The 15,401-nt window shown below is 53.4% G+C and overlaps 1 protein-coding gene across 5 annotated transcripts in view; it reads right to left on the bottom strand.

Moving 5' to 3' along the window:
- Window positions 1-13,982, bottom strand: part of hivep2a (HIVEP zinc finger 2a) — a 65,921-nt gene extending 51,939 nt beyond the window's left edge. For 4 of the 5 annotated variants that reach the window (XM_018742464.2, XM_018742461.2, XM_018742460.2 and 1 more), the window contains exons 1-2: window positions 13,537-13,982; window positions 9,508-9,579 (exon numbers count right to left, since the gene is read on the bottom strand). The gene's annotated coding sequence lies outside the window, so the exon portion shown is untranslated. Of the gene's footprint in view, window positions 1-9,507; window positions 9,580-9,881; window positions 11,201-13,536 lie in introns of those variants that run through there. The other variant, XM_018742458.2, reaches the window with a different exon arrangement.
- Window positions 13,983-15,401: the final 1,419 nt, after the last annotated feature.

A 15,401-nucleotide genomic window follows, 5' to 3' on the forward strand; every position in this document is an offset into this window, starting at 1 on the left:
AGGAATTTGAGAAAGTGAAGGAAAGGCTATTAAAAACAAATGAACTGGAAAATGCTGCTCTCTTCATTCCTATTCCTACTCTGATCGTTCATAACGCGAGGACTCCGTGCGTGTGTTTATACACCCTGCTTGATGCAAAATGGGGCTTCGGTAAACGCGTGAATGAGCGCGGGATCCTGGATCCTCCATGAGTCGCCAGGCCAGGATTCACACTTCCCACCGGCATTCCTCCAGTCCAGTCCAGTCCAGACCAGTCCGGTCACAAACGGCTCTGAGACCAGCCTTCGAAAGCCTCTTTGTGGGACAACAGGGTCCACATCAGACAAGCCTGTATCTGCTGCCTAAATTAGAGAGTTTGATGTGTTCTTAAAAAAATTGCCAGTTTCAGAGCTGATGCCAGGCCCAGATGGCATGGATAAACGAGGGGGGGTGGGGAGGGGAGGGGAGGGGAGGGGGGAACAGGTAAATATAAGCCTTGTCTTCTGTGGATTATGGCATTACTTTTAAGGGGGGAAAAAATCCTGTTCTTTGCACTTTCTCCGCATGTTCCCTCGTGACCAAAAGGCTCGTGCTTCGGCGTGAAACTGCGAAGCTGTGAATTCATAAAGCTTATGGCTAAAAAAGTTAAAAATGTCACGGGTGGCATGGTCGCACAGCGAGTAGCGCTGCTGTCTCACAGCGCCAGGGTGGTGTGACAGGACATGGGTTCGATCCCCACTCAGTCTGCGTCGAGTTTGCGTGTTCTCCCCGTGTCTGTGTGGGTTTCCACTGGGTGCTCTGGTTTCCTCCCACAGTCCAAAGACATCCTGTTCAGGTTCCCCATAGTGTGTGTGTGTGTGTGTGTGTGTGTGTGTGTGTGTTCCACTGATGTGTGGATGAGTGACCCAGTGTAAGTAGTGTATCTAGCAGCGTAAGTCACCGCGGTAAATAAAGTGTGTGGGCTGGTAACACTACATAGAGTTCAGGGGAAGTTGCTTTGGAGAAAAGCATCTGCTAGATAAATGAATGTAATGAATAAGTACAGGTGTAATGGAGGAAAGCAGTTTTTTCAGGTCCAGTTCCTACATGGGGGACTGCTGTTGTACCCTTGAGGAAGGTACTGACCTGAAGCGGCTCCAGTAAAAGTTACCCAGCTGTAAGTACCTTAACGTTGTAAGTCGCTTTGGAGAAAAGCTTGAGCTACACGAACAAATGTAAAAAGAGACGCCCCAACTGTCGGCTCGGCCTCCGAGAGACTCCGGCCTCGAGTCGGGAGACAAAACACGCCGTCTGCGCTCGTGCCGCCTGTCTCGGTTAATTAGACAGCATCCATGTTGGCGCGTACAAACAAACATGGCTGGCGACGGCGGTGCACAGGTTACCGTCAAACACCGCAGCGTCTTTAATCACATCAAAAGCGTCAGCAATTTTTAAAAAATAATAATAAAATGTACGGGCGACGAAGACGCCGACTAAAAATACACAAAGGCAACGCTCGCGGCGACGGCGCACACCTTTCATCGTGCCTTCTGGGTAACGTTCACGAAGACGTTGAATGTCAGGCCGATGCCGTCCTTCCTCGCTCTGACAGTGAAATTGTATCTGCGTACGGCGATGTGCGCTGTTCGCACGCAGCAGGCTTGACAGGCGAGATTAGTCATATCGGGGGATGCGAAAACATGCCATTGTTTTCGGGACGCCAAAAACAGGGGAACAAAGCCAAGGGGGCACAATAAACACATCACGTCGTTCCTTTCAAGATGCCAGTTAAAGTGATCGCCGCTCACCGGGTCAATCACAGCGACAATACCGTGACAGACGCAAGGGAGAATCAAGCTCTTCTCCCGTCTCAGCCGTCTCCTCGGACGCGTCGTTTATTAATATTTCGTCGCTTACCGAAAGCCCTCACCCGCGGCAGCTCACAATTTTACTACCCAATCCAAGCGGTTAAAGTGGCTCGAGTCAAGTGCAGTTAGTTATTCATCCAGCTGACGCCTTTTTCCCCCGAGGTGACTTTCGCAGTCAGGCCGCTGGGTCGTGACCCGACACCCTTCTGGCGAGAAGGCGGAGTTCATCTGCAAAGTCCCAGCAGGTGCAGTACAGACTGCAGCAAGGGGAAGAATCGCCGGGACAGGCAAGGAGCCTCAAACGGACAAGCCTCGGTATTTCACCCCCCAAACTCCCGCATCACGGTATAAAGCAGAGGAGAAATGCGAAAATCCGGGCGAGAAAAGATCAAGGGCAACGCCCCTAACCCCCCCCCCACACAAGAGAAACAGAAAAGAAATGCAGTGAGACTTTTCAAGGGGGAGTCAGGTGAAAATAGGGTGCAAAACACATGCGCACATGGACGCATAACCGTGTGTGCTATAAAAACCCGATGAATCCGAGAAAATGGAATTAAACGAGAACCAAGAGAGACAGACGTCTGAGGCTGTAATACTGGCCATGTTGTTTTTTTTTTTGTTTTTTTTTTTAAAAAAATACTTCGCTTCGAAGAGGAAAGGGAAGTGTGATTTTTGATTTCGGCATTTTGACACGTTTGGCAGGACTGCACTCCTTTTCTCTCTCTCTCTTTCTCTCGCTCTCTCTCTCTCTCTCCCTCTGTAAATATGAGCCAAGCAGTGAGCCAAAAAAACTCTTTCTCGAGTTAAAACCTTGCCTTCTGTGAAATGGCCGGCTAATCCGAGTGGCTATTTGAAATCCCAATCCCTCGGCGTTCTCCTCCGAAAGCTGTCAACATCCGCGCCGTCGCACTTGGCTGCGTGACTCGAGGTGGCCGTGCGAGCGCCGCGCCCAACAGAGGCAGGGAGGTGCGGGCAGAAAGCGACCCGGCGACCCATCGGTACCCAGCGGTACAAAGAGGTATCCAGCAGGGACTCGACCCGCGAGAAAAATTTTGGCCTTGTGTTTTGGGAGGAGGCAGCGCATCTGTTCCATCCCATTTATTTCTTCTATTGTTGGGTTATTTGGATTTTTTATTGTTCAAACATCTAAATGGTCCCTCCAGCAGGAACACAACAAATGAGGAGCGAGAGGTCAATATTTCTCAATAACGCACACAAGCGTGGGGTTATCGGGAGTCATACTTTGTCCACATAACCAGGACGGCAGATAGCGCAGCAGTCGGCGCAACTTAAAGAAGCGGGTTCGAATCCTGGCCCCTGCTCTAGTAGACCCTTGATCAAGGCACTTATCCTGAGTTAATAAAATAAATATTACCCAGCTGTAACCCTTGGTGCCTTTGCGTTAAAACCTAACATTTTTAGTCTCTTTGAGGATGAATAAAAAATATCATGTATTACAGACAGCTAGTAGTTAAGTGGTTAAAGCTGCTGCCTTCAGACCCAAAGGGTGCAGGTTTGAACCCCACCTCCAGCAGAAATACCCTTGATTAAGGTACTTACCCTAAATCGCTCCATTAAAATTACCCAGCTGTATAAAGAGGTAAATAAAGGTAAGTACCTTAACATTACAAGCTACTGTGAAGAAAATAATCACTTAAATGAATAAATGTATTATGGGTTTCTCTGCATCATCAAATTTGCCATTAGGACCTAATTGGTTGAAATCTACATCATTCACGGACCCTACAGATCATCCCCCAAGCTCTGAGAGACAGCGAAGGGGGCTGCAGACCTCGTCGAAGCCCAACCGGTCCAAGGTCGGCTCCAGTCCCAAGTGCCTCCTCCCATTTCGCGCATCACAGCTGTGCGAAGCCGTCAAAAACCCCAAACCTCAATTCAAACCCACCGCAAGCAGGTGTCCCCACACTTTTTATCCCCGAGTAAAAATAGTTTCACCGAGGGGGGGGGGGGGGGTTAGGTGTTTTCAAAAGGCAGGCGGTGTCATAATAAAGCAGAATGTGTCCAACTCTACAGTGAATTTTAAGAAATATTTGGGGGAATTCACTCAACTCGGGGGCATTTAGTGTAACAGGTGAAGCCCCGTAGTGCCGTAGTCAGGACAACTCGCTAAGTCCCCCCACAGCAGCGGGGAGAGAGCACACTAAGCATGGACGCTAGATCTAATTAAGCCCCGTAACTTATCCAATTAGGTAGTTAATGGTTTGGGATTAAGCGTAACAAAGCAAGGTGGCCACCCAGGAACAGGAGGACAGATCTCAGACCCGACACGGGGCGTGGACCGAAGGGGGGTAGGGACTGCGAATGATGCTCCGCTAAAAATTCCGCTTAGCAACGAGCACCACCTCGAGAGAAATGACGAGAAAGCTTCTGTTTTATGCATTTTTAATAAGAACCAAGTAAAATAAATAAAGAAAAATGTACACACATTCAGTATTTCAAGTGGTACAAATACACATGCATGAATACATACATTCACACACTTTGTAGTTTAGTGGTTAGAGGTGCTGCCTTTGGACCCAGAGGTTGCAGGTTTGAGTCTCACATCTAGCTGGAGTACCCTTGAGCAAGGTACTTACCCTAAATTGCTACAGTAAAATTACCCAGCTGTATAAATGGGTAAACTGTTATAAGTCGCTTTGGGGGAAAAAAAAAAAAAAAAAGCATCGAATGAATGTAAATGTCATACAAAACACATGTGTGTGGGATGACAGAATGATCGCTTCCCATTGATAATCCATAAAAGCACTCCTACGTGCACCTGAGGATGCTGTGTTGAAACACAGTCGCACCCCGAAATGCAAAAACCCCCCCCCCCCCTTACCCCCCTGATGGGTCCACTGTCACAGATGGTGTGAGATTAAGTCACCATCAGGGTTCGGGGCTGGAGCCCTGCGAATCAGCTGCTCTCAAGCTGCGCGCATTTACATATCGCCTCATCGCGACGCCAAGGATGTTGGCGAACGCCGTCAGACGACAGCGCTGCAAGCCTCGCATCGCGTTCCCCTCCATCGCTGTCGGGCTTCGAGGCATCCCGAAGTCGTGTTACACAGCTGACACACACCCTCAAATTGCATGGACTGGAACTCTAATTTCGGTTATGAAAATGCTGCGATTAGCGTGCGCGTGTGTGTGTTTTTTTTTAAATAAACTGATAACCACATAAATCAAACCTTATAACTGGCTCTTTTTCTGGAGACACGGACTTTAATTACTCCCACGTTCACGACAGGAAGAGCTGTGTCACCGAGAGATTACAGGAGACAATGGCAAAGCGCTAGCTGGCCTTGGCATTTTGCACTTTTATTTCCTGTGGAACGAAATGGGATCTGATCTGAGTTACGGCCCTCGTTGACGGCGCTGGGGCCACATAAACTGGGCCAGGCTTGCTGCGCCCAGGACTGGACCCAGATCGGCAATCTGGCTCTGCCCGAACTCGACCTGAGATCACCTTCACGGGGTGCGGCGTATGATAATGAAACGGCAGCGGTCCAAGGTTGCTTCCAGGCGGCTGGGGGGGAGGGGGAGGGGGAGGGGGGCTGGGGGCGCTGCCTGCAATGACAAACTGGTGCACAGCGAGGACCTTTAAAGGACAAGACGCAGCGCTCCTTGCGCTTCGTTCCCCCAGGTTCGACAAGCGTCCTCAGCAAATGAGAGGACATCCCCCCTCCCCCTCCTTGTCACCCCTCTTCTCCTACACCTCCACGGTCCAATTCCCCACCCTTCCTCCTGCTGGCTCCCCATCACCCCAGGGTCACAGGCTTACGCCGGTGCATTGCAGCCGCTCGCTCCGGCTCCCGCGAACGAGTGGGCGTTCTCCGCGGCGTTTGAGTCAGAGCCCGGCGCAGCTGCGAGCGCTAGCTAGCGAACGGGTGTGCGTGTGAGCTCGCCACCTGTACCGCTGCGAGAGAGAGTGGGGAAAGGAAGGGAGGGCGAGATGAGAGCGCGAGAGAAAGATGGAGCACTTGTCCTTTCTCGTAGCAGAACACTGCACACTGCTACATAGAGGGGCCGCCTCGATGAGCACGCCCTCTTCGTTCACACTTTACGCTGGCGGCGTGCTCGTCACTCGTAGCCGTTGCTTCGCCGTGTACGAGATGGCCCGACCGGAGCCCCGCGGCGGCATCATTTCCAGGGACGTCCCGGGAACGGCAGGCGCACGATGTTAAGGGGCGAGCCAGGAGTGCGCGTCGGTTGCCGTGGAAGCGGCCGGCCGATGTCCGCCTGATCACGGGGGACCCACGCGCCTAAAATCCATTCCGCCGCAAACTGCATCGCACCACCTCACGATGAGCAGCTCTCTCTTCGATCCATTCAGGACCACGTCGCCTGCTATGGAGCAGCACATGCACTGTGAGGTGGGCCACAGGTGTGGGTTTAATCCTCAGGATGTCAGCGGAGGACTAAGAGGTCATCAGCGAGCAACATAATGACCCCTCTTCAGCTCAGTGTGGGGGGTGAGAGGCCTGTGCATCTGAGCCGCAATCACTTGCCCCTCTTCATTAGCATCCTATGATTACACGACACCCCGAAACAGGAAGTGCGCACCACTGCCAGCGGCCAGTTAGTCAGGGCCTCATTTGCATCTCGCTGAGGAGGAGGAAGTGAAACCCTGCCCGGTTATTCCGCACTGGGGCAGGGCCTGCACTTCCTTGTCTGGGCACTGTTTTCCATGTGTTTTCACTAAGGGCATACTCCCCCTGCTGGGGGGCTGGGGGAGGTGTGGGAATCTACAGCAAACAAAATGCCATTCAAATGCGCCCTTATCTCAACGCTGCCTGAGCGTGCGCCTGTTTGTACATGCGTGTATGTGCGTGCGTGTGTGTGTGTGCATGCAGAGGGCTGCGGGCCCCCAAGGTGTGCCGTCTCCACCCAGCTTTACTCCCGTCACGGGAGGCGGTCAGGTGTGGGCGGACAAACAGATGGCACTCGGGTGTGTGGTGTTACCGCGGTGAGCTATTCGCAGGGAGCTGTGCAGCCAGGCACCTGCAGGAAACCCTACAGCTACTGTTGCGACACGGCGAGACGAGAGCGCGGGCCTGCACTACAGCGCATTCATTAAAAGCTTAATACAGCTCCTGACAGCCAGCGCGTCTCTCCAGCCACCCCGCCACCCCAGGACATTTGGGTAAACCTGCATGGAACGCGGTTAAGGCTCCGCTGTCTTCTGTTCCACTCGGGACCATGAACCAAGACAACCAGGCCCAGCTGCCATCGATGGAAAGGAGTCGTTCAACATTACGCAGACGAGGAGGCAAGAGCAGCATCTGTCCAAGGTGGACCTACATGCTCACTCCTGCCACCCCCTACCCCCACCCCCCACGTTCGGCGCCGCAGGTTACACGCGTGCTCACTCTTATCAACCACTTCGGAAATAACTGCCGCTTCCCCCAGGAAGAGTTTTCCGTCACAGCTGTTTCAGAGCCGCAGCCCCAGTCGTGTGCCTGTACTCTCCATCTGATTCTGTCAAGGACAAAGCGGCCCTCTGCGGTTCCCATGGTAACCAAATGTGTACTTCCACTTTAGGGTTTTGTGCATTGTCTGTGCCGAGGATCATGCAAAAGCAAAGCGCTGACCAGCGGTGTCGCGCCGTTTCCTCGGCGCACGACAACATTCTGAACCCCCTGCTGAGACTCTAAGTGTGCAGCAGTCTTAAGCTCTTTTTTATGAATATCTAATTGTGTTTCATATTCGCACCGCTCCCGTGGATTCGGTTTCTCAGAGAGAGGACAACATGAGCTGGGTCCATTTGACTATCTGCACCCCTCGACCAGAGCTGTGTCGGCTCGCTGGACGGAGAGAAGATCTTGCGCGAGCCCACCGGGTCGGCTCGCCTCGGCCTTGGAGGGCATCGCTGCTTGTCATCCTTGCGACGCAGCCAGCGAGGACGTTATGCTTGCCCAGCATTTTCACGAAAGCTCTCATTCACAATCTTTCTTTAGACAAAGAACATATGAGTTATATAATGTGCTCTTAAAGGAAAAAGAAAACAAACAAACAAACAGAGGAAGGAATCCATTCTGCTGAAACGGAGGAACACACACTTGACTGACTGACTGTAAAACCCGCTGCGCTGGCCGGTGAAGCGATACTGCAGTAATAACTGTACTTTCCAGCCAAGGCTGGGCTACATGCACAGTAACAGAAACACGGTATTCATAGTGTGACTATATATAGCGGCGCTGTACAAAGTGTGCAAAGCAGATGGAGGACGTGCACCGCCAGCGTCGGCTGCAGGGTGAACCGAATGGCGTCGACCTTCCACCTGTCCACCGGTCGGAACCGGCCGCATCAGAGCGAGCCCCGACGGGGGGGGTGGGAGATTACCCGGCCTTTTTTTCACACACCGTCTCTGGCCGCACCCAGGTTGAGGCAGACCCCTTTGAGCAGTGGATTCCCACCGCAAGAGATCAACACTGCCTGCGGAGGAAGTGCAGATTCCGCAGTAGGGACCGCACCACTGTAGCTGAACAGCACAGCTCACTTTGAGACTTGGGCTAACTGTGAGCCCATCTCACTGCTGGCCGTAGGTTATAGTTTCCTACACGCATCTTCACAAACAGGGAAAATGTCTTCCGGACAAAAGGGCTGCTACTGACCCACTGCTTTTAATGGGTCCACGAGAGAAAGCGGGTCTCATTCCACAGCATCTTGACATGTCTCGCTGGGTAGACACAGCATTTCCAAGAGGCTTTTGGTGCAAGAACCTGATAAACGTACACGCACCGTGTGCCACAATGGAACAGCACATCACTCCACGTGCAACCCGTTGTCGGGACTTCTCGAACTTCTTCCACCTCCACAACGATCCACACGTTTCGCTGGCATTTGAGGAACCATTCTGGCAAACTTCAATTCAAGCTTTTCTGGAAAGGTCTGCCCATGTCAAGCCGGAAGGTGAGGCCATGCCTATAGGGTCACCGTGCAACCTGAACAGCGCGCTTGACCAAGAGTACCTGCTCCTCACCATCCCTCCTCTGTGACATCACCACCATCCCATCCAGTGAGGATGCTGAACAGCGGTCCCAGGAGCAACCGGTCAACCATGGTCGCACTTTCCCTCCAGCATCACTTGATCGTTTTCAGCAGTGCAGGTCCAGGCCAAGAAGGCACCAGCAATGAGCTCAGGCAAAGCAATGGCCTCCTCTTCCTCCTTGCTTCGTAAGTCACAGCGGTGTGGAGAGAACACGCTGTGGTTGGACAAGGTTCTCGACCAGTAGAAGAGACAGAATGCACCATAGCCATCTACCTGCCGTGGGCAACGGCACAGCGCATCACCCGTGCTTCCTGCACCCACCTGTCATTAGGTAGTTTTTCAAACAGCTGTACACCACATTTCAATAAAGTTTTGAGAAACAGACATCGAAGATTTCTTCAGGGTAACGTACTGACCAAGGGAATCTTTCCTTCCCCCAACTATTAGGATATCAGTAAACCATTAAAAAATTATGTGAAATTACTTCCTGTAGCGACTCTCCCGACTGCCGATGCTGCACAACTACAGCTCGACACGCCAACCCTAAAGCGGTTTTAATGAATATTTTCTTGGACACTAAAAAACAAAAGCGATCACGGCCTTTTAAACGAGGAGATCAGACAGAAGAGTTTGGCGGCAGCGAGCAGCCGGGCCCTCAGAGGGTCGTGGCCAGGTGAGGCAACCTACCTTTCACTGTGGCGCGGCTCCTGCTCTCGGCCCGTCCCAAACTAATCCCAGCAAACACCCGCCTCACGTACCCTGCGGGGCATAGGGAGGGAGGAAGGGAGGGAGGGAAAGGTCAGCTCGCTGTGCACACACACGCACACACGGCACTCTCGCACATCACACCTTATGAATGTATTGAAGGTAAAACACTGCCAGTTGCATCACTTTCCTTCTTTTTCCAGAGGTCCACCACCCTCATCCTTAACCGCCCCCCCCCCCCAAAGTGAGTGGAGGGATAGAACTACGGCAAAGAAAAAGCATCCCGGCTCCTCTCTCTTGCTCCGCGTCAGAAACGTTACCCCCCCACCCCCGACCCTCCTAGACCCACCGCCCACCTGACGCTGCATCCTCCACATCCCGCCAGCTTGACTTGTTGTGGGAAGGGGGTTGTAGCAAGAGTAGGGAGATGACGGGGAACAGAAAGGGGGTTGGCGGGGGGGAGAAAGCGGAGGCTGCTTCTGGGGGTGCGGACGGAAAAAAAAGAGAAAAAAACCCCAATCACAGCTCCGGCATCCAGGTCACAGGAAAAAGCATCTCGGATAGACGCCGAAACAGCCTCCACGAAGCGAACTGCTCTGTCTCTGCCATCCACAGCCCTCACTCTCACGCTCTCTCCTCCTTTTGCTCGCTCGCTCTCTGCCACTAACCCAGCTCGCTAGGGGGAGGGCAGAGAGACAGAGGGAGAGAGAGAGAAAACGATCATATTTCCTCGGCATAAACACCTGCGTGCTGATTGGCCGACGGGAGCGCGGTAGAGACATTAACTGTGGAGGCGATGCTCGAGCACCGGCTGTCAGCGGAGTATGGACATGAAAGTAGGTCTCAGCTGGTGCGGAAACCTACGGCGACTATTTGGAAGGGGGTTGGCGGGGGGGTAACACCGATAAAGAGTGAACGGAGAGAGACCGATACTTTTCTTGAGGACAGGAAACACAGAGACAGCGAGTACTTCCTGTTGTATAGCAGAGTCAGGCAGTGGCCGGGGGGAATGGGACGTCACTGGGTTCGCACCCCCTCCCTAGTTTGTCGCCTTTGACTTCGCTGGCGGGACACCCCCCCCCAAAGTCACAGTCCCCGGCAAAGGGAGCGCGTACACGTCCCACACTGTGCAGACAAGACACTTGTTCCTGCCCGCCCCCACCCCACCACGGAAGGAGCCTCGCATCTCAACCCTACGGGCTGTGACCAACCTCCAGCAATTAGCAGGGTAACTGGGAGGGGGGGTGATTTCATTCCCACTCACAATCTGTCCACACGGCACAGTTATGCACTTCATCTAGAGGCAGAAAGAGACGTTTCAAGGCATCGGTGAGGGGGGGGGGGTCAGATAAAACACTGCAGCCATGATTTGAATACAGGACGTCGGCTGCAGGACACCGCTTCCTCTTGTCCTCTCCTCCTATTAAAATTAAGTAATATGGCCAAGGCCAGGGGGGTCGGGGGGGGGGGGGCGTTCTTTCGCGACTGCGCCCTTAAACAAACAACAGATAGGAGGAAGGGCTCAAACAAATTGTGTTTACCATGCGCTGGGTGCTCAACAAAGCTTCCTTTTACACAAGTGCCTGAGCGAGCGGTGCAGCTCGCATGCACCAAATATTGTTCTCCCGTCATGCCGCAGGTGCACGCTTGCAGTTACTGTGGAGAACAGGCGGTGTTGTTTGTATATGTGTGTGTGTGGGGGGGGGGGGGGGTGGATGGCTGCAACGGTATCTCTGGCAGAGAACAGAACACAGCCTATTAATCAAGCAGCACAGAGACGCGGCCCCAGTTAAGGTTAAATAATTGAACATCTCCTCCTTGGCGCTTGTCACCCGCGTCCTATCGGTTTACCCCCCGGGGAGGCCCGAGTGGGAGGCTGCCGGAGCTCGAAGCGAACGGCCCATCCGTCCGCCTGTCATGCCAGGACCGGGCCCCTGCAGAGGCGGGAGAGGAGAGCGACCCGACAGACACTCTCAGGAGACCCAGGATGGTGCAGGTCAAAGGGAAGACCAACCTTTCCAGACAGGCTTGTGTAATTGCACAGTTCCCTGACTCCCTGGTGTGTGTGTGCGCGCGCAAAAACCAGTGCCCTGATAGCAGCATCGCCTTTCTCTCTCACACACACAAATATGAGTGCAAAGTTAACTTTGCACACACCCACAAAATCCCACACGAGGGGGGGAGGAGGGGAAAAAAAAAAAAAAAAAAAAACAACATGCGAGCACCCACAGACTCACACACACAAACACCAGAACACCCAAACACACGCCCCCAGACACATGCACACATGCACACACCCACACAGTCAATCGCACATGCACACGTGCTCGCACCCACGCGTGCAGAGTCACACAGGGTGCTGCGCAAAAAAAAGCCCACGCAGATGCACGCAGCGAGCGCCACCCACACGCACAGGCGTGTGTGTGGAGACATATGGGCATTAAAACACACGCGCACACACACTCACACCCACTCGCAAAGCAAGGATGGAGAGGGCCAGCATCAAGGCAGCCCGTCACATCCAGCACGAGGCTTGGGAATCACACCGAGGCCACCGTGCCCTTGGAGGACGGACGGGCCAGACCCCACGCCAGAGCTGCGTCCGAGCCCCCCCCCCCGACAAAACGTATCCCACAATTCCACGCTGCAGGAGAGAGGAGGCCACCGCCGGAAATGCCAAGACACACTTGGCAGCTCCGCCAGGGGCCACCGCTCTGCTGCGGCTCTTCAGAGCATCACCACAGAGTTGGGGTGAGGGGGTGAGGAGTGAAACAGTCACACTCTGGGCCCCAGTGCATTGTGGGTACTTTACAAAGCAACTAACTTATCAGAGCTATCTAACGCCTGCAAACACAGTCACCTGACCAAGCCGCTCATCCTGAAGCAGAGGAGCTCGGAGCCTCTCACATTATTTATGTTATCAAAGTTATATTTTTGTCGCACGTCTCAGAACCTCAGTCCACCGAAGCAGCCGTGTCCCGGCCTGCGTTTGGTCAAGTGAGGCGTAGAACCTGGACCCTACTGGACGCCATATCCCGTACCTGATGATGCTCCAAGGTGTCCTAATGAACCTGTATATTTAATATTACAGTGATTATGATTTAATTCATAACCAGGAGCTCATAAACACATAACATTTAGCCAGCTGTGCTAATGAGTAAATCACTCAGTGACTCAGTGTAGGTAACTTAGGGCGCAAACCTACATTTAAGGCTTAACCCTAATTTAAGTCACTTTGGTGTTGGATTAATTTCTTTTTTAAATCAAGTCAAACGATGCGAATAACCTGGGGAGATGAGTTTTAAAAGGGCTCCATGACCGAGTGACACGGACGGACATGACGGACGAACGGACTGAGGCGCAGAACCGAAAACTGTTCAGACTCAGAGCACCGCGAAGAAAAATAACGAGGAATTATGAGGAAAAAGTATGATCCTCGGGCGACGACGAAGATTACGGTGCAAACTGGCAACGCAGCTGTCTCGCGGAATCGCTCAAAAGCGACTTCATATCAATTCATGTAACTTTATTTCACTCCCTCTCCCCGTCGCGCCTCTGCGAAAGAGCAGCGCGAGCGTCGCTCCGGAACCCCCCTTGCGGCCCCCCCGCCCTCTGTGTCCGTGCACGCGTCATGGAACATTCCCGGAACGAGCCAGCGTCCCACCCACCTTCTCTCTCACTCTCTCTCTCACACACACACACACACACACACACAGAAACAGAGGCGCACAGTGTGCATGCAAACAACACACTGTCGCTCACATACACAGAGAGAGACTCGGCTCGGGTGAGAACACAGATAAAGGTGTCGAGGCACCCCCCCCTTCTCCTCCCCCCCTCCTCCCGGATCCGGCGAGACCCCAGGTTCACCACGAGCCCCGCCGCAGCAGCCGCGCGCATTCCTCGGGATGTTACGCAACATTCCTGATGTGCATGCGAGCGGCCGGGTATTCCCCGCGTTTCCCGAAGCCCCGCACGGCACCGCGCGACCCAGCGAGCGAGCGCTCTCACCTTGTCACGTCCGCGGGGCATCCGGGCTCGCGCCCACCTGCATCCAGAGGTGAGGCGAGGCAGGCGAGCCCTCCTCCTGTCCGTCACCCCCTCCCCCCCCCCGTGCTGTCAGTCAGTCAGTCCCGCGCGACTCGCTCGGTGTCGCGCAAACGAGGAGAGAGACGCGGCTCGGGGCTCGTCCGGACCGGGTTCCCGCTGCTGCTCAGTGCTGGAGCTTCTGTGTCTCCAGGCCCCCTGAGCGGGGGGAGACGAGCTGTCAGTGGGTCTCCCCTCCTGGAGGACTCGATCTTAACGCTTGTCTGTATGGAGGAGCCGCAGCGCGAGAAGGAGCCTGCGATCGGGAGGCGGACGGGTTATTCCTGGAGCCGCTTCCCAGAATAGAAGTGGGGAGAGAGCAGGGCAGAGTGAGAGAGAGAGACAGAGGGAGAGACAGAGAGCGCGCGCGCGCGCGCGTGTGTGTGTGTGTGTGCGCGCGCGAGAGAGAGAGAGAGAGTGTTTGGCCCGTGACGTCATCGGATCCCCCAGCGCGTGCCAGAGCGAGGCCGGAGCGAGGCGGCGCGAAGGAGCGACGGAGGAAGCTCCTCTCCGGCCACCTCCCGGGCACTCCGCGCGCCGGGGAAACTCCCCGCGCACGCAGAGCGCGAGCGCGAGCGCGGGCTCGGGACGCGACGCGATGCGACGCGTGCGTGTGCGCACGCACTCTGCTGGGTCGTCTCTTTGGGAAAGGTACAAATACTGGGGTAGAAGCGCAAATCTGCGTCGAGGTGATTCCGCGCTCTATCGTATCTGTAAGCACTGGGACTAAGGTTACACTGCTTGGGAGCCCTGGAGCGCAACTGAGATCTATGAACAACGTAAAACCATAAGAGAATCATTACTGAATAATTATATATTGTCACAGATATATACGCACGCACACTTCTGTACATAACGCGCATTCAAAGGGATGTTACGCAACACCCTATTCTTTTATATGTGCATATAAATATAACCGGAGTACATATACGGAAATGTACTGTATGTGTGTATATTATGTACTATATATATAAATACACACATACATAAAGTACATTACATTACAGATACAGTATATGTGTATATGCATACTGTAACGACCCGCCTTACTGGTTTAATGTAAATAGTTGCATTATGGGAAATGTTAAATACGTGTGTAACCACTGGGGGCACTTATGGGGAAAATGATGGGGTGACCGTGTCTCCCAGGGTGTTCGCAGAAAACTTTCTGGGCGTTAGGTTGGCTGTGCGCAGGTTCTGGCGGAAACGGGGTCATTGGACCGAGAGTATCATTTCTCTTATGTCGGTGTTCAAATAAATTTTTCGTCGTGAAGACGCTGCCTCCGCGTTCTTTTTCGCCCCATCCAAACCCAGAGCGCTGCGTGAAACAATACATATATGTATGTAAAAACGGGGAATCTGCCCTCGAGCTGAAGTAAACTGATTGTTAAGGGGAGGTATGTGTGATGTCTCCAGCACGTATTCATCACCAGGATTGCTTAAGGTTTTATATCCCATAATATTTTGACTTGTACACCGTGCTGTGAGGGAGAAGGGGAGCTCCAGGAAGGTGGTTACAGGGCCGGATCTCGAGGCGCTGCATCATGAAAGTGTTTGCTGCATCATGAAAGTGTTTCAGGAGCTGATGACGTCTCTTGCCCACCGCATGCTCGCTCGCTCTCTCTCTCTCTCTCTCTCACACACACACACACACACACGCACACGCACACACGGTCTCTTATGCAAGTGCTACCTGGTTTGCAGTCCATCGCGACGCCTTCGCTGCTGGCGTTTTATATGTCATTATATGTCAGTTAATGGGATTAGTAGCCAGAACCAGAGTGTCTTAC

This window comes from Scleropages formosus, chromosome 1, assembly GCF_900964775.1.
Source record: "Scleropages formosus chromosome 1, fSclFor1.1, whole genome shotgun sequence".
In the NCBI taxonomy this organism is placed as follows: Eukaryota; Metazoa; Chordata; class Actinopteri; order Osteoglossiformes; family Osteoglossidae; genus Scleropages; species Scleropages formosus.